Source organism: Sorex fumeus, unplaced genomic scaffold, assembly GCF_029834395.1.
Source record: "Sorex fumeus unplaced genomic scaffold, SorFum_2.1 ptg000008l, whole genome shotgun sequence".
NCBI classification, from domain to species: Eukaryota; Metazoa; Chordata; class Mammalia; order Eulipotyphla; family Soricidae; genus Sorex; species Sorex fumeus.
The window spans coordinates 80543725-80561285 of NW_026606065.1; the positions used below are offsets into that span (position 1 = coordinate 80543725).

General features: G+C 40.8%; 1 non-coding gene across 1 annotated transcript; it reads right to left on the reverse strand.

The window, feature by feature from the left end:
* Nucleotides 1–535: 535 nt before the first annotated feature.
* LOC130019470 (U6 spliceosomal RNA) lies at nt 536–639 on the reverse strand. The gene has a single exon (XR_008791798.1). It is a non-coding gene; the product is annotated as a U6 spliceosomal RNA (small nuclear RNA).
* Nucleotides 640–17561: the final 16922 nt, after the last annotated feature.

Sequence of the window (17561 nt, forward strand, 5' to 3'; positions counted from 1 at the left end):
TGCCTGAAATAACTCTATTATGAACAACTTTGTAAACCATGGAGTCTAAATAAAAATTAAAAGAAAAGCATCTACTGTTCTTTTATTCTGCTTTTTGTAATGGCAGTTCCTAGAATTAAACCCAGTGTTTTACATATGTAATAAGGCAGGTGCTCTATCTCTTAGCCATATCCATAACCTCTAGGGAGTACTTCTTTTTTATATATATATAGGAGTACTGCTATTTATTCAGCCACTGATTAGCTGATTGAATTGGGCATGAACTCCACCTTACTTTTGTTTTTTTTCATAATTTTATTTATTTATATATTTTTTTCTTCTTATATTTATTTATTGAATCACTGTGGGAAAATTTTCAAAGCTTTCAGGTCTAAGTCTCAGTCATACAATGATCAAACACCTTTCCCTTCACCAGTACTCATTTTTCACCAGCAAGAACCCCAATATACCCCCCTCCTCCCCCTCGCAATGCCTATGAGGCAGATGATTTCTACTTAACTCTTCTCTACATTGATTACATTCATTATTTCAACAAAAAAATATGGAACACTTCACGAATTTGTGTGTCATCCTTGAGCAGAGGCCATGCTAATCTCTGTATCGTTCCAATTTTAGTATATGTGCTGCTGAAGCGACCACTAGGGAGTACTTTTTAAGAACACAGCTGCATTACTTTCTTGGATGGGGATATAGCTACATGACAGAACACATATCTAACATATTTGGGAACCTGAGGCCAATCCCCAGCACTACATGAATCCCCCTATACCACAAGGTAGGATGCTGGGATCTCTAACATTGCAGAAAGCAGCCCCTATAAAAGTAAAACTTCCTTTGTTCAAAGAATTTGCAAATAAAGAAGTATGGTGGATAAAATAACATTTATTGAGTAGACAAGTTATACATACTACACAAGAGATATGCATAGGAGATTTTCAACAGCAGTCCAGAAAAGAGGGCTCCTATCCCAAGTTATTTACAATCAAGTACAAAATATAAAGTTCATAGATGGAAGGCTCTCAAAATAGAGTAATAGGAACAACAGCAGCATTATCACCATGAAACTTGTTAGAAATGCACAGTCATCAACATCCCAACATCATTACCCCACCCCCCAGGCTTGGATACTCAGAATGAGATAGGGTATGAGGGAAAGCAAGTATCTGTGTTTTTCAAAACTCTCTGGGGAGAGACCAAAAGGGTATGCCCTGCCACAGAGGTGGAGCAGGGTGGAGGGGACAGGGTGGGGGTGGTGGGAGGGATGCTGACCATTGGTGGTGGGAAATGGGCACTGGTGGAGGGATGGGTACTCAACCACTGTGTGACTGAAACACAAGCACGAAAGTTTATAGGCCTGTAACTGTACCTCATGGTGATTTCCTAATAAATAAATAAAAATAATAATAATTAATTAAAACTCTGGGAAACTCTGCATTTCTAACAAGTTTCGTGATGATAATGCTGCTGTTGTTCCTATAACTCTATTTTGAGAGCCTTCCATCTATGAACTTTATATTTTGTACTTGATTGTAAATAACTTGGGATAGGAGCCCTCTTTTCTGGACTGCTGTTGAAAATCTCCTATGCATATCTCTTGTGCAGTATGTATAACTTGTCTACTCAATAAATGTTATTTTATCCACCATACTTCTTTATTTGCAAATTCTTTGAACAAAGGAAGTTTTACTTTTATAGGGGCTGCTTTCTGCAATGTTAGAGATCCCAGCATCCTACCTTGTGGTATAGGGGGATTCATGTAGTGCTGGGGATTGGCCTCAGGTTCCCAAATAATTTGAGAATTGCTAATAGTAATAATATGAACTCTAGAGCCAGAGATATAGTTCAAGAGATGAAGCACATGCTTTAGCAACCAGAATGCACAGGTTTGGTCCCCAGTACCACAGAGGCCCCCAACCAACATCATAGAGTGACCCTCGGTACAGAGCACAAATGATTCCCCAAGATACTATTGATTGTGGCCAAAAAAAATCCTAGGAGATAAGACCTCTGAGGGCAACAGAAGATTTCTCAGGTCTAAATTAGAGCAGGGAGAAAGACGCCCCAAAGCAGGGTCGAGTCCGAATATTGACATCCTAATGAATTCCCAGCACAAACTTAATCTCTCAGTTTAAACAGTTTGCAGTACTTAGAGTCTTAACAAGATCATGTCCTTAATTCCTGACCCTAGGAATGAAATTCTCTCCTGCCAGCCTACTGCCACTCCCAGACCGCTGCTACCTTGGTCACCTAACAAACTCTTCAGTGTATTTCTCTCTTATACAAATGAAAGTGAATTTTAAAAGGAAAATATTCCAAGGAACAAAAAATAGAGAGCATAAATTCTAAGCTACCATTCCATGGAGAACTGCACGTTTCAGCTGATTATTTAAAACTTGGGTAGCAGCTTGCCCCAAAGTCGCAGCTGCAACTTAATAGCCAATCACAGCATGGCACTATATAGGAATTTCTAACAGTTTTGCAAATAGTTCTAAGGCTCATCAACCTGTTTCTCCAAATGCCTCTCTATTTTCCCAGCAAAATTTGCATTTCATCTGCTAATGTCCTACCCTCCTACACACCCATATTTCTTTCTAGCACCTCTCTAGGTCCCAAGTAGAGTGAGAACAAGTTACAGTTAAAACTATGCAGTATTCGAGAAACATATTTTCCATTCCAAACTACCCAATAAAATCAGACGAAGACCTCCCTCTCCAACACAGAGCCCACCATTCTTCTCCTTTATTCATTCAATGAAGACTTAGGAACACCTCATCTTGAGAGACATCATTTACTCACGAACATCTTGTACTTTCTTGCTGTCAGTAAGTACCAGGCTCCTCTGTCTCTGATACTACAGACCACAGGTTGGCCAAGTATAACTACCATGAACCAGCTTGTTCCCAAGGGCAGGGGTATTAGCTTGCTTCTTGCTACAGTCTTGGCTCCTTTCTCAAAAATGACTATGTCTTTGGTCCTGGCTTCCTCCTTGCAGTGTACATCATGTATATCTCACATCACGTTCTCAAAGCTGGGAGACTAGTCCCACCTTGCAAAGATCCTACTGTTTGCTCTGCTATGAATCATAAACTGTATGTGTGGATCCCTTAAGTCTTATTGTAGGAACAAAGAGGGGCATTAGGTTTACCACTTTCTTTCATCTGCGAGATTGGGGTTCATCTGATATCTCCTATCTGACAGGCTCTGTGACAGTCACTCTTTCTCAACATCCCAACACAACATGAGCATGACACCTGCACACTGGACTTCAAAATGGATGCCTGCACAGAACTTAGCCTGTCAGATGACATCTGCTGACTCTTCAAACAAGGCCTTATGACAAAGTACACCCAAAAGGGGAATAAATGAGTCAGTGCCCATGAGTGTCCATCCTTGAGAGAGACACAGAAATATGCCACACAGAGTCTCCTTCAAGACAGGTTATGCTGCTATCTTAGGGAAATGCAGTAGGTACAGAGACAGTTATTCTTTCAGGATCTGGCAAATCCAGCTACAGAGTCACCTCCCCTGATGCCACAATCTTCCCAGAGCACCCTACATTCTGCAATTGAGGAACACAGAACTGTAAATGCCAAGCTCTCATTGTTCAATGAGAGTAAACTGTAATAGGCAATATCCACACCAAATCTCTCCAATACAAGTTGACTAGAGCTTGGCTGAGCTCAAATCAAATGCTGATGTCTCCCTCTGCCCACTTTCACTTCCCCAACTGTTTTCTCACAAGTATTGCTCCCTAATAAATGACTCTACACAAATTTGACCACAGCATTTGTTTCCCAAAAATAAAATTATGACAGTAAGTCCCAAGAGTGACCAAGAAAAGAGTATTTTAAAGTCTTGGGGCTGGAAAAATGGCACAGCAGTTAAAACATTTGTTCTGCACACAGCCAACCTAGGTTTGATCCCTGGCAAACCATATGGTGCCCCAAGAACTGCCAGTTGTAACCCTGAGCACTAAGCCAGGAGTAAACTCTGAGCACCACTGGATATGGCCCAAAAACCAAAATAAACAAAAACCATAGAGTCTCATCATTCAGCATCTGGCAGGAAATGAAAACTCAGCCACTAGCAGTGGGGCACAGACAACCTGGCATAAAGTAAAGAAGAAACAAATTGTTAAAATTCTCATCGGGGTAACTTAGAATTGTAAACAGATGGAAGGAAATGAATGCAATCATGGAAAAGATGCATGAGACATTTAAGAGAGAAAAAATAGTAGCCATGGGGATAGTGGAATTGGATGCTATTGGTCTCTCGATTGGCATCATTGATGCACTCAGAAAGCTAAGGAAAGCAGAAGCAGGTGTGAAAGCCAGAGTGACCCTTTGTCATACACAGAGCAATGCTAATGTTCTCCAGCACAAGAGCAGAGAAAATCAATGGCCAAACCCAGGAGTTAATAGTATGAGTGCTGAACTTCAGGAGGGTTAAGGCAGGTCGAATATGCCAAGGTCAGCCCTGAGTAGAAATGGAACCCAGAATATGGGTGAGAATTTCTGAATGGATGCTTCTGAGGATTTGCATTCCTCAGACTCTTCCAAGCCTTCTGAAAATAGAGGCTTAGCCTGCCTTCCCATTGAAAGCTGCCACAAATCCTATACAACCTCCCATTTCTGAAAAACAATGTAGAAGCCTTTCCTAGAATAATCAGTATTTGCCTCCATCAGGGTCGCCCTTTCTGTCATTATTGAAGTACGATTATCAGGAGTTAGCAAAGAAAGAGCAACAATCTTGACAAAAATTTATGTTAGACCATCCATATCCACTGACTCATCCAATAGTTATTTCCCCAATCCTAGAATGTATATTTGGGATTGATATATGCAGTGATTCTCATTATTCATTGTAGTTATTTTCAATAGATTCACAGTACATGTTAAGAATCACATATTTCCTGTGTTTGATATTTGCATGACTGAGACATAAACCTGAAAGCTTTGTAACCTTTCCCACAGTGATTCAATAAATAAATTTAAAAAAAAAAAAGAATCACATATTTCCACAAGCATCTGATCATATTTACATCAGCCAATCAATATGTAACCTTGTTTTATGTGTGTTTATTTAAAGACACCTTATTTAATAAATATTATTAGTTCACTAACATGCCAGTAGCATGATGTCTTGCCTCAACAAGGTTTATCTAACATTTATTTTCTCCATAAGGCACATCACAACCCTTCTGCTCTTAAAAACATTGGACAGCACTTTATCTTATACTCATTTTGCACAGCAAAATAACCCAAAAGACTGTAACGATGAAAGGAGAATTCATCGACATTTTACAGACCACAGAAAGCATACCTACTTACAATCTGGAGTTAAAATAAGAAAACAAGTGTTACCTGTTTGACCTCAACTGTGATCTCATGCACAATGGGTTACTTAAAGTTTTTGTCACTCTCCACAGATCCACTAATGACTATGAAAGCATTATAAGCTTTGATTTGGGATTGCAAACAAATGTTAGCAAATGGGAAAATTTGAAAATATGGCATCAATATACAATGAGAATCAACTATATTGATTAATGAAAAGGGAGTGGTATTATTTTTATAATCAACGTTTAATTTAATTAAAGTATATACTATCCTAGAAAGTTAATCCTTTCTCTCACACAGATGTGTTCTGATTTGTAGAAAGGTCACATAATCAAATGACAACAAGTAAATCAATTATTAGCCATGAACATCTAAAATCCACAAATTGTGACAGGCACTTTTTCTAGCCTAGGTCTGAAAATCACCAGTCTAAACAATGGCTGATACAAAGGTCTACCATCCAACTAGTGAGAACTCACTATTGACTAATTTCCTTTGCCTTTGTTATTATAGTTACAAAGTTGAGGCATGTGAAACACAAGTGGTTGAAATTCAAAAGAGAATTTCTACCAGAGAAAAGCCAGGAGTAGAAAGCACTTGTCAAAGTCAATCTTGCATGTCTCCTATGACAGGACCATTAATCAAACAACCAGCAAAGGAGGAATTTGTTTGATGTGGTCTAGAGAACTAAATCAAGTACAGACTACTAAGAAGTCTAGCCTTGGTTCTGCCTAGAGCATCTCACTTAAACAGAGACTTGATGTAGCAAAAAAGCCTAAAAGTTTTACACTCTGGCCCTTTAAATACAGAGTTTGCCAATTTCTATGCTAGATTTGTGGTCACTTATTTGGAAAAATCTTTCCTTTTTTTTACCTAATTCTGAAAAATGTGCTAAGAAATAGTTTGCATTAATTTGAAGTAGACAATAGAAAACATTTACAGATTTTTCTCTCTGGGACCATGTTAAATCTTCCACCTTCTGTTGAATAAAATCCAAGAGATCTGTAATACCTAGATACTTTGTCAAGCATTACATTAATCCATAATACAATTATATTGTGTTAATCAAGTCAGAAGTGCAAGAAAAGACTAAGATCTCGAGAAGCCTTGGTAAGACATACATATGCACCTCCTGGGCACAAGAGGAAAAGATTCAAGAGAAAACCAATCCCATAAAGTTTTAGTGTTTCGTGTTCAATTATCTCCTCAAAATAAAAGTCAAGGAATTGCATCTTACTCCTCTTTTCATACCAAAAAAAGGCCTAATGGGTATCTTTCAGATATTCAAGGCAGCACATTGTATATCTAGGAATCCTTTTCTGAGCTGTCTACCGAGTGACATATAACCTTCCAACTTTGATTGGGACAACAGCTGGTACAAGCTACCAATTTGGTCATATGGATTGGTCATCATACTGATGCTGGTGGGGATCCCTGGGTGACTAATGTGAAATGAGAATGAGAGAGACAACAGCCTAGAGAAGAGAATCTACCTACCACTTTCTCTCTATCCGCCTCTGCCACCCCAGAAACACCTAGGTGATCTTAGGGTTAGTGAAAGGCTGCAATGAGTTCCTGCATGGCAAAGACCATGCCTCACCAGCCCCTCAAGGCAACCATAAAGCTGTACCTAAAGACCACTTGCTCTGCACAGCATGGAATAGATTCCCACCATTCACTTTCGCTGGGAGTCATAGATTCCAGCTGGAGTGAGAAATTGCTCTTTGCGGGAAAGAAAAGTCAGGTCTTAGACCTTACCAGACCTTTTAAGTCCTCGCCTTTCTCTCACAGAAAAGAATTTCAGGAGGAGACAAGAAGTGAAGTAAAAACAGGTTTACTGGGAAATAAAAGGAGATAAGAAGTAAAGTTAGTTAAGATACCTGCTTAAAAGAAAACACAGGCTTCTCCAGAATGCCCAAAATATACATCTCAAAGGGGGAGATGTGAGGGCATGTGCACTGGCAGACTGGGAAACGTATGCAAGTGCTTCCTTTGTTCCTAGTGGCTTTTACAGAGTTTTTCCCTTTCTACTTAGGTAAGGGTCCATTGCTAGGGTGGTTGCCAAGGGAAAAGGTTTAAAATAGTTTATGATATTCTTTGATATTTCTTTCCTGGCCTTTGCTCCTGCTGGAGCTTACTTTACCTCAGAAGAGGGTCCAGGCTTCTCTGGGTCTGTTCTGGCACCAGCCAAAGATCTTACCAGGTTGACTCCTACTTTAAACTCTATCAAATGTGGTGCACTACTCTTGGAGTTTGAGTGGTGTCAGGTATGTGATGTTGTGCGTAGGAGGCAACCAATCTTAGAGGAAAAATATATATTTGGGGGGGTCACACCCAGGGATGCACAGGGGTTACTCCTGGCTCTGCACTGAGAAGTTACTTCTGGAGGTGCTCAGGGAACCATATGGGATGCTGGGAACCGAACCCGGGTCGGCTGCGTGCAAGGCAAACGGTCGGCTGCATGCAAGGCAAATGCCCTACCCGCTGTGCTATTGCTCCAGCCCCAAGGAAAAATATTTTTACAGATATATATATATATATATATATATATATATATAGCACTGTAGCACTGTCGTCCCATTGTTCATTGATTAGCTCGAGCAGGCACCAGTAATGTCTCCATTCATCCCTGTCGCATGCTAGTGTAGCCCAATGGTGTCTGCTCCCTCCAGATCACGAAGTGAGACTTGTTGTTACTGTTTTTAACATATCAAATATGCCCAGGTAGCTTTCCAGGCACTGCCGTGCAGGCGGGATACTCTCAGTAGCTTGCTGGGCTCTCTGAGAGGGATGGAGGAATCGAACCCGGCTCAGCCATGTGCAAGGCAAATGCTCTGCAGGCTATATATATATATATATATATATATATATATATAATCTTGTATGCATATATATATGCATACAAGGTTCAATCTTTAACAACATGTTAGTGATCTCTTATAGAAGAGCTTAATGGCCTCTGGGTGAAATACAAAATTCACACATTTTCCTATAAGGAAACTTTTCTGGGGCATTTTCAGCAGTTTTTCATAACAAACAATATAAAATAAATCATTTCAGTTCTGCTTTGGGGCAGGAGTTCAGGTTCGGGATGGAAACATGTGAAATATGGTAGAGAGGGAAGGTGCAATGGTGGTTAGATTGGTTTTCAAACATTAAATGTAATCAATGGTGGTGCTCAGGGGACCATATGGAATGCTGGGAACCGAACCAGGGTCGGCTGCGTGCAAGGCAAACGTACAAGGCAAACGGTTGGTAAATATTGTGAACTACTTTATAAAATTAAATTTAAAAAAATTTTTAATTAAAAAAAAAAAAGATCTTACCAGCCTTAGTCCCTGTGTCCACAAGGTGGCAGCCTTAGGGTTAGGTGGTTTTACTATTTTCCAAGAACTCATTGCCAGAGGGTCCCACTAACACCCTGCATGTCTGCTTCAATGTGATATATATTTCAATTGTCAAAAAAATGCCATATTAGAATGGCAAACTTTTTAACAAACTCACAACTCAGCTGTTGGGGTTCTGAAGCAAATTTACTGTCTACAACAATGAACCATACATATTTTTAAAAACAACCTAAGCATGCTATTAGACATTGGAAGAAATGAAACATGTTACTGTAGGTCACACCAAGTGACAATATAATTAGAATAACTGTAAGATGAACCCTGTTAGACCCAAAGTATCATAAGATCAAGTATACCCAGCAACAACTAGATAATAAAGATCAATGGAAAATGCAAATTAAAATCACAATGAGATATTCAATAGATGAGTAACAGAAAGACATTTAAAAGTAATTTGTGTATATATTACTATAATCACTACAAGTTTCTTAATATTAGTGCCTTTATGCTATGTCTCTTTCTATTTTTTCAATTTCAAACTAAACTATCAGCATATCCATAGTGTGTTCCAAGTAAATAAAATATAATTGAGTCTTGATCTTTGTTCCGACTATTTCTACTATTTTGTTGGGAATTTAGACCATATCTATATATTTAATGTAATTATTAATATATCAGTAAGATTGGTCTTTAAACATGCCTTCTTACTACTTCTTTTCTATTTTATCCCAACTCTTCTTTGTTCATTTTTTTCTTTCCTTCTTATGGAGTAATGTGATGTTCAGCCAAATGTCCAGATGGTCCATATATCTTTGGATCTGAATATTTATTATTATGTTGGTTTTTTGGTTTTTAGCATTTAGTTTTGCCTCTATATCAGCAAACCATCTACATATCTGTTTTCTGGAGTTTGTTTTGCTTTGCTTCTTTGTTATAGTAGTGGTAGGCTTTTTTCTTTTCATGTGAAGCACATGATTTACAATAACATTAATAATAGGATTTAATGCATACAACATTCCAACACCACTGTATCTTCTGTATAAAGAATTTATAAATGTCAACAAAATAATAAACAATTCCAGGGCCAGGAAAGTAGATCAGTGGTACTATACTTGCTTTTCAAGTGTGAGTCCCTGGGTTTGAACATCAGCCAGGGAAGAAAAAAAAATCAGGGACCAGAGAGATAATACTTGCCTTGCCAGCAGCTACTCTGTGGTTAGATCCCCAGCACCCCAAGCACTGCCAGGAGCAAGGCCTAAGCACCATCAGATGTGGTCCAAAAAAACAAGCAAATAAATCAAAAACTGGATAGAAGAGATGAATAGATACCCTTCAGAAAAGACATACACATGACAAACATGCACATGAGTAATCATCATTGATTACCAGCAAAAGTAAATCAAAACAATAATAAGATATATCACCTCACACCAGGGAGAATACTTACATGAAAATAGACCAGAAAAAAACAGTGCTGGATAAAATGTGTAGAAAAAGTAATCCTGATTCACTGTCAAGGAGAATACAACCATGCTAGCCTCAATGTAAAGTATAGGAAGATTTCCCATAAAATTATAAATAGAATAACATATAATCCATAAATTCCACTCCTATGTATCTATATAGAGGGCTAAAAACCATTACTGGAAAAAATATATATGCATATTTATGTTCTCTGCAGTGTTACTACAATAGCCAAAACTAGGAAACAACCCACATGCACAACCCAATTAACAGATGAGTAAAGAAGATGAAGTATATACACAATGAAATACTACACATCTACAGGCAAAGATAAAATCATGCCTTTTAATACAACACAAATGGAACTGAGGAGAGTCATACAAGTGAAAAACTTCAAATGGAGGAAGAGAATATTAAATTATCTTTCTCATATGTGGTATAGAAGAACAACAAGGCAAGGAAACAGACAATTCTGAAGTAAACATACCTTTAGACACTGATCACAGAATTGAGGCTATGAAGAACAAAAGAAGAGTTCAACAAATCATAGTTGAGGAATGCTCGTGTTTTGGTGATGGGCATGGTGCAGTACATTGTACCCCAAGAGAGTATATATATTCATTTAAACCAATGTTACCTAATTAAAAAAGAAATCAATATAAATAAATAAAATGTATTTTAAAATAATACTTCACTTCAAGTATATACGGTAAGAACCTAGACCAAATTCACCCCAGACTATGCTAGAGTTGTCACATATTTCACTTCTATAGTTTATACTCTATAATTCAGTTTTACTTTAAACAGTAAAGGTAAAGGTAAAAGCCCTCCCGTTGATCGTCGATTTTCTCGAGCGGGCCCAGTAACGTCTCCATTGGAGACTTTTGTTGTTACTGTGTCTGGCATATCGAATACTCTCGGTAGCTTGCCGGGCTCTCCGAGAGGGGCGGAAGAATCGAACTCGGGTCGGCCATGTTGGCCGCTTGTAAGGCGAACGCCCTACCCGCTGTGCTATCGCTCCAGTCCTTAAACAGTTATATTTAAGAAATTTACAAGTGAGAATAAAAATAATTTAGGATCTAATCCCAAAAACAAAAACATTCACTCAAAAAGATATATGTTCACTACCACCCTTAGTACAATAGCCAGAATATGGAAACAACCAAACATTCAACAACAAATAAATTGTGTCATATAGACATAATGGAACACTAATCAGCTATAAGAAAATATAAATCATGCAATTTACTGCAACTTGGATGGAACTGGAGTGTATTAAGTAAAGTATGTCAGAGGGAGAAGGACAAATAGCAGATCTCACTTATCTGTGATGTACAGGACAGGGAAAAAGAATAAGAGAACAGAGTAGCAAATAACAAACCAACGGCCTTGGATTGGGCTGGAGCGATAGCACAGCGGTAGGGTGTTTTCCTTGCATGCAGCCAACATGGCCGACTTGAGTTCGATTCCTCCGCCCCTCTCGGAGAGCCTGGCAAGCTACCGAGAGTATCTTGCCCACACGGCAGAGTCTGGCAAGCTACCCGTGATGTACTCCATATGCCAAACACAGTAACAACAAGTCTCATGATGGAGACGTTACTGGGCCCACTCGAGCAAATCGATGAACAACGGGAGGGCTGGGCCGGGCGGGGGGGGGGAGGGGTCCTTGGATTACAAAACTGAGATTAACAAACAGGGGTGGGTTGAGAAGGTAGGGGTTGTGTGGTAATGCATAAGGACAATGATGGAGGGTCTTGGAAATTTTGGTGATGGTGAGGTACAATGGGTCTCATTCCCCTGACCCTGAAGGTGTCACCAATATGGCAGCATCGAGAAGGATGAGAAAGGAGAGGCCGATAAAATCTCAAGGCCGAACTAGGCTGCCACAACGAAGGAAGACAAAAATGATCATCTGTACTTTCAATGCACGTACGCTAGCATCAGATGCATCCATCGAGGACCTGATGGTACAAGCGCGAATGATCAAGTACGACATCATTGGTCTGACCGAGACAAGAAGGCACGAATCTCACCATGCCGTTTTCGACACTGGAGAAGAACTGTTCCTCGGAACATGCGATAAAAGAGGTGTCGGAGGCGTCGGTGTCCTTGTCCTTGCAACATGGGAAGATGCCATTGTTGACAACATTGACGAGGAATACGATCAACTGGTTCATCACCTCCATGATTGTGCGAGGAACGCCAAGAGTGAGATAGCCACAAAAGAATGCCTGTCTTCGAAAACTCTTGAGCTTATTCGCCAACGTGGTTTGGCACATACCTCAGGCAACCGCAAGCGAATGTCCGAGCTTGCAAAGCAGTGCAGAGATGCAATCAAGGAAGACCTCAAAGAGAGAAGAGCAGAAGTGCTGGTAGATGCGGCAGAAGCTGGGAAAAGTATTCGTAATGCCCACCTGTCCTTTGCCAACTACAAGACCAAGATGACTGCCCTCCAATGTCCTGATGGATCTAGCACATCTTCCAGAACGGCAGTGAAGAAGATTATCCATGACCTCTACTCAAATCTCTTCGATAGCCATGTCCACCTGCTGACATATCAAATTCCACAGGATGGATACGTCGTTCCCAGTGTTCTCCCTTCCAAAATCCGACACGCCATTTTGTCAGTAAAGAAACGAACAGCACCCGGTCCAGACAAGGTCAGACCTGAACACCTGAAGAACCTGCCGTCAGTACTCATCAATACGCTGGCTCGGCTCTTCACACGCTACCTGTCTGAATGCAAGGTTCCGTCCCACCCAATGGAAAACCAGCAGGACTGTACTACTGTACAAGAAGGGAGACATCCATGACATTGGCAACTATCGCCCAATCTGCCTATTGTCTGTCATCTACAAGTTGTTCACTCGAGTCATCCTGAATAGGATTGGCAGAACACTAGATGAAGGACAACCATGCAAGCAAGCCAGGTTCCACAAAGGATTCAGCACCATCGACCATCAATCACACAATCACAAATCATCCTGTTATTCGTCGATTGCCTCGCGCAGGCCCCAGTAACATCTCTTTCATCCTAGCCCTGAGATTATATTCAAGGCTCTTTAGGAGAATGAGACCCATCATTGTTACTGGTATTTGGCATATTGGGTACACCACGGGGAGTTTGCCAGACTCTGCCATGTGGGCAGGCTACATTCAGTAGACTGCCAATTTGTCCACCACCATGCTGAGACCACTCTCCACACACATGAAGGTACTGGCAGAGGGACAAAGTCACGCGGGTTCCGGGGCCGAGATCTCCAAGCCTACGCAGATTGGGGCCGGGCATCCTCCACCCAGATCCTCCAAACTCCAGTAGGCGGGGGTCACACCCACCAACTGGCCCCCTGGCGCCGTATAATCCCATCAACGGCCAAGACCCAGAGACTATAAAAACCAACTCCCAGAATCGCGCGGCCGTGACATCTTATTATGACATCTTATTATCTCATTACTACTTTGGACAAACTGGCAGTCTACCATCGACCATATCCACACGATAACCAAGCTCATTGAGGTTTCTCGGGAGTTCAAGTTCAAGTTAGCTCTGTCTAACGTTCATTGATTTAAACAAGGCCTTTGATTCTGTTGAAACAGAAGCGGTCATTGAAGCCCTCACCAATCAGGGCATTCAAACTCAATACATCAAGATCCTCTGTGAGCTGCATTACGGATTCACTACCAGGATCTCACCATTCTACAAAGAAGTAATCATTGATGTCAAGAGAGGGATTCCGCAGGGTGATACCATTTCACGGAAACTCTTCAGTGCCACCCTCGAGAACATCATGCTATGACTGGAATGGGAAGAAATGGGAGTGAAGATAGATCGTCAGCAACTACACCACCTCCGCTTTGCTGATGACATTGTTTTAATAACATCAAACATTAGCCAAGCAGTACAAATGCTGGCCGACTTCGACCATGATTGTGGAAAGGTCGGACTACAGCTGAATCTTACGAAGACAATGTTTCTGAGAAACAGCCTCGTTCCTGATGCCCCATTCGCTCTCAATGGAACGACCATCTCCGAATGCAACAGCTATGTGTACCTAGGTTGAGAAGTCAACATGACAAATGACCTGGCACCCGAGCTGCGCAGGAGGAAAGAGCGGCTTAGAATGCCTTCAGGGACATCGAAGAAATAGCTAAGAGGATGAAGAACCTCTGGCTCCGGGCACATCTCTTTGATTCCTCTGTTCTTCCTGCATTAACATACACTTCAGAGACCTGGGCCCTACGCAAACAGGATGAGAACGTTATTCGGGTCTCCCAAAGAGGAATTGAAAGAGCTATGCTTGGAGTATCACGTTTCACTCAAATGAGAGAAGAATCCGGAGTTCCGACCTCTGTCAACGATCAAGAATCAGGGACACTGTCTCGTTTGCCAAGGTGTCAAAAATCAGATGGGCTGGTCACGTAATGAGATTTAGAGACGACCGCTGGACTAGAGCTGTTACCGACTGGATTCCACGGAATGTCAAAAGACCGTGTGGCCGCCCACCTACCAGATGGTCAGACTTCTTCATCAAGATCATGAACAATCGGTCTGAGGCTCTTCTCGGTCCTAGAGTGAACAGACGCCATTGGGCTACACTAGCACACGACAGGGACAAATGGAGACGTTACTGGTGTCTGCTCGGGCAAATTAAAGATTAACGGGAAGTCAAGTGATCAAGTGATCAAGTGAGGTACAGTAAGTGTACATAAAAATCCATAAACATTTTTGGTATGTTTGGGGGCCACACTCTGTCATGCTCAGGGGTGACTCCTGGCTCTGCAATCAGGAATTACTTCTGGCTGTGTTCAGGGCACCATGTGGGATTCCAGGAATCAAATTTGATCAAAATATCTTTCCAAGTCTCTCTATTTTCGGAAAAACCATAAACTTTTAACACTATTGTAAGCATGTTGCCTTAACTATAATAGTAAGTTAGAGGCTGGAAAGATGGTACAGTAGGTGAAGGTTGTAAGCCTTGCACATGGCTGATCCTGGTTCTATCCTCAGCGCCACATAGTCTGAGCACTGCCCAGATGCAACTTTGGAGGCCCCCTCAAGGATCACTGGGTGTAGCCTTTCAAGACCCCACCACCACCACCACCACTGTGCACCACCAGGATTACCCGGGTGATACTCAGCCTCACACGGCACAGGAAACTCTGGCTTCTCATGTCCTTCCATTGAACTGAGAGTCCATTTGACCAAGAATTATCTAGAGACCAAGAATTATCTAGTTCCTGGGACGCTGGAACTCCTCTTGGGAGACCCCAGAACAGTAATTATTCAAATTTATCCGAATAATTATCATTTGATCACTCTTCATTGCTGGGAGTAAATTAAGTTTTACAACTGATATCTATATTATTATTTTAGAATTATTTTTCCTCTTTTCACCTTCGTTAAGGTTGCAATAACTAGGGGACATAGAGTTGGTGTGGCACCTGAACATTCTTCAGTTGAGTGCACACCCAGAGCGTAACACTTTAGTTGCAACATTTGTTCACACTTGTTATAGTGTGCTGGAGACACATATTTTGTCACAGGACCACGGATTACAAATGGTAGTATGGACTTAACCTGCCAGGGAGCAAACTCAAGACCTTATGCCTACAAAGGGAGGCACTATACCACTGAGTCATCCCCAAGCTCCTGCATATCAACTGTCTTTCATCTGGAAAATTTCCTTTAGAATTCTTTATAGCTTCTCTTAGCTTTCATTTGAAAATATTATTCTTACCTTCAATTTTCAAAAGATATTTTAATTGGTTGTATGCACACTTTTGGATTATTTTTCCCTGTTGTATCATTACCTTTGGACTTTTATTTCCCATAATACACCTTTTATTAAAAAAAATTTGTTTCGGGGGGAGCAGAAATAGAGTACAGGAGTTAAGACACTTGGCTTGTGCCCTTCATAGGGGGCAGGCTGAGTTCCAACAGCCGTCCCCCATGTCCCACAGCCACTGCCATGTAAACTCATTGGCCCAGTTCTACAGATCCTAGATTTCTGGGAGTGCGCAGCCACACACAATACCTCCAAATTCCACAATACTGACAGCACACCAAATTAGACGAGAAAGTAACCACAGAAGCCAAGTAAGCTCAATAAACAATAACACAGAAGGCTCATTAACAGCAAAGAGCTTAGTAAACCCTCAGGAAAGGACTTAATGACCCCATGGTGAAATTTAACAATTCTCACAAATTTTCTTTTACTTAAGTAATTTTTAGTAATTTCATTAGCCACTGAGTTGTAACAAGCAACATAAAATAAATCATTTTGCGCTTGCTAATGAAAGCAAGCTTGGGGGTTGGGGCGGGGGTGTTGGTAAATTGGGAACATGGTAGAAGGAAAGTCACCCTGGGAGTGGGAACACTGAATGCCCAAAACAATTGTATTATGAACAACTTTGTAAGCTACAGTATTTAAAGGGGGGAAATCATAAATAAAAATGTATATTTATAACAAAATTAAATTTAGGACAGTTATCATTTTGAAATGTTTTTTGAAAATGTCAAAAACAGTACAAATGGAAGCATAAAATTTAGGGTTTTAATGGTGAGACATAATAGTGAGCCCCTTAAAAATAGGCTTCATAAATTTTCCCACTATTTTTCCACAAATTTTCCTAATTAAGTCTTGAGCAATGACTTGCCTATTTCCCATTTTGTCAAAATTCCACCATTTCTCATTCAAGGAATACAGACTGTCACAAAAAAGGGGCTGACTCTTAAGGGACTAAAATAATAACTATAAAAAATTTTTTCTTACACAAAACTGTAGCACCGTAGCACGTAGCACTGTCCTCCCGTTGTTCATCAATTTGCTCAAGCAGGCCCAGTAACATCTCCATTGTAAGGCTTCCACAAAACTAGCGATTTTTTTTTGCATTTTTTTTTATTAGTGAAACACCATGAGGTACAGTTGTAGATTTACAATTTTTTGTGCTTGGGTTTCGATTATACAATGATCAGATACTCATCCCTCCACCAGTGCCCATTTTCCACCACCATGGATAATATCCCCCCACCCCCATCCCCCCATCCCCCCCTGCCTCTGTGGCAGGGCAATCCCCTGTGTTCTATCTCTCCTTTTGGGTGTTGTGGTCTGCAAAAGAGGCATTGAGTGGCAAACGTGTTCAGTCCATAGTCTACTTTCGACATGCATCTCCCCTCCTGGGAGGATCCTCCAAACACCCTTTATTTGGTGCTCCCTTCTCTATCTGAACTGCCCTTTCCTCTAGGATACCCGGCTGGCCTCTAAGTTATGGAGTAATCCTCCTGGTGCTGATCTCAGCTATTCTTGGGTATTAATCTCATATTTTGTTACTTTATATCCCCCAGATGAATGCAATCTTTCTATGTCTATCCCTCTCTTCCTGACTCATTTCGCTTAGCATGATACTTTCC